The following is a 2096-nucleotide window of genomic DNA, read 5'->3' on the forward strand; positions in this document are numbered from 1 at the left end:
TTAAAAAAAAATTGCTGGGAAAATTTTCTTTGGTAACATCTGAACCTTGCTTATTTAAATTAATTCCTAATTAGCCTGAAATTTTGTGGTGATTGGTTGATTTTAATTTCAGTAAAAGTGTGAATGCATGCTTGATACACACACCAATTAATCCGCACATAGTAAGGGCAATCACCCCAACAAGATAAGAACTGGATTTCATCACCAGATTCTTGCCCAAATTAGGTGAACCAATTCGCACATAGCTATCACTTTAATTAAAATCAATTAGACGTTGGCCCCTAGGGACATTCGAGCTCAATAGGACGAAGATCACCGAAAGTTGCACCAATTTCGCTATGTGGCTCAGTTGATGTCTAGGCAAGCTTTGTCCCAAGGGAGATAGTTCATCTGTTCGAGGCAAGTGGTTTTTAAGTGGGACCTTTGCAACGCATCGTGACCCCCCCACTTACCTGGGAGCTTACCTGGTCAACTCAGTTCATTAGACCGGATTGGAGGCTTAGGTGCCCTCTTCAAACCAGTTAGAAGCTGTCTAGTAATTTTAGGGCAAACATAAGGATTTGAAGTGTTTCTTTTAATGCATGCTTGACTGCACTTGACTGATCAGAAGAGTTTTAGTGCATGCTAGGGTGTCGTTCCAGATCTTCGGAATTAGTACCTTTTGACCCTGAAATAGAGCGTTCTATTAGGACCCTTCGAGCCGAAATCCGTACCTATAGAACCATAGGATCTGCTCCACCTCCTGAGATGGCTGAAGAACAACCCAAACTCCTGAGGGAGTACTTTACTCCCACCATTTACACTTCTCCATCTTGCATTCGATTACCTGAAGTAGCAGCTGTACAATATGAAATAAAGTCTAGTGTGATCCAAATGCTCCCATCTTTTTACGGGCTCACCAACGAAGATCCATATAAACACCTAGATGAATTTCTTAAGATTTGCACCACTGTCAAGATTCAGAACTTCACTGATGATGCTCTGAAACTTAGATTATTCTCCTTCTCCCTTAAAGACAGAGCCAAGCAATGGCTGAATTCTTAAGAGGCTAATTCAATTCGTTCCTGGGATCAAATGCAACAAGAATTTCTTAAAAAATAATTTTCCATAGGAAGAACGAACCAGTTTAGACGTGCCATCACAAGCTTCTCCCAAACCGATGGAGAAGAATTTCATGAAACCTGGGAGAGATTTCGGGACCTAATCCGTAAATGCCCACATCATCAGATACCCAAGTGGCAATTAGTGCAATGCTTTTATGACGGATTGTCTGATCGAAACTGTTAGATGGTTGATACTTCTTGTGGGGGAACTTTCATGCTTAAAAATGAGCATGAAGCATGGAAATTATTTGAAAATCTCAATGAAAACTCCCTCCACCATGCTTTCTGTTCTCGTCAAGCACCCCCGAGTTCTCAAAGAAAATGGACCATTTGTGAAATAAGTCATTCTATGGACCTGTCTAGCAAGGTAGATGCATTGTCCCATAAGATTGACCAACTGATGATGGGAGGACATGTCGTTAACTCTTCCCAAGCACAAGTGTGTGCTATCTGTTCTAGCCCATCTCACCCTATTCATGAGTGCCCCTCAGCATCCCAATTCCCCAAACTCGTGCAAGAACACATCAATGTTGCTCAAACACAGCCCAGACCGGGTAATGACCCATTTTCCAATACATATAACCCGGGATGGTGATAGTATGCGTGCAGAGGGCTAAGCATGAATTTCAGAAAATTTTTATGCGGAAAGAACGGGTTAAGCATTTTAACCCATAACATGCTTGATATTTTAGATATTTTAACTCTGATACCAGTCGAAGACAGTCTTCAACTGCACATCACATGTGGCGCGGGCTCAGTCCCAATACATAGGGTGACACCCGTGTGTGCCTATCAAACCACTCATCATATGAGCCCCCGGGTGGAGAGCCATGCTTCGTCACACGATCACGCGTGAGAGTTTCCGAGAATCGGATAGTCTCCACTAATCATTTGCTTTGACACCAAATATCACAAAACCCTTAGATCTCGAGGATTGTGTGATTCAAATAAATATGCATAAATCACAACTTCTTGTGATTTGAAGATTGAGAT

The 2096-nt window shown here is 41.9% G+C and overlaps 1 non-coding gene across 1 annotated transcript; it reads right to left on the reverse strand.

Moving 5' to 3' along the window:
- Positions 1 to 1123: 1123 nt before the first annotated feature.
- On the reverse strand, positions 1124 to 1229 carry LOC120107638. Its single transcript, XR_005509346.1, has one exon. It is a non-coding gene; the product is annotated as a small nucleolar RNA R71 (small nucleolar RNA).
- Between the last annotated feature and the right edge of the window lie 867 nt (positions 1230 to 2096).

The sequence above is a fragment of the Phoenix dactylifera genome, unplaced genomic scaffold (genome assembly GCF_009389715.1).
Source record: "Phoenix dactylifera cultivar Barhee BC4 unplaced genomic scaffold, palm_55x_up_171113_PBpolish2nd_filt_p 000939F, whole genome shotgun sequence".
NCBI classification, from domain to species: domain Eukaryota; kingdom Viridiplantae; phylum Streptophyta; class Magnoliopsida; order Arecales; family Arecaceae; genus Phoenix; species Phoenix dactylifera.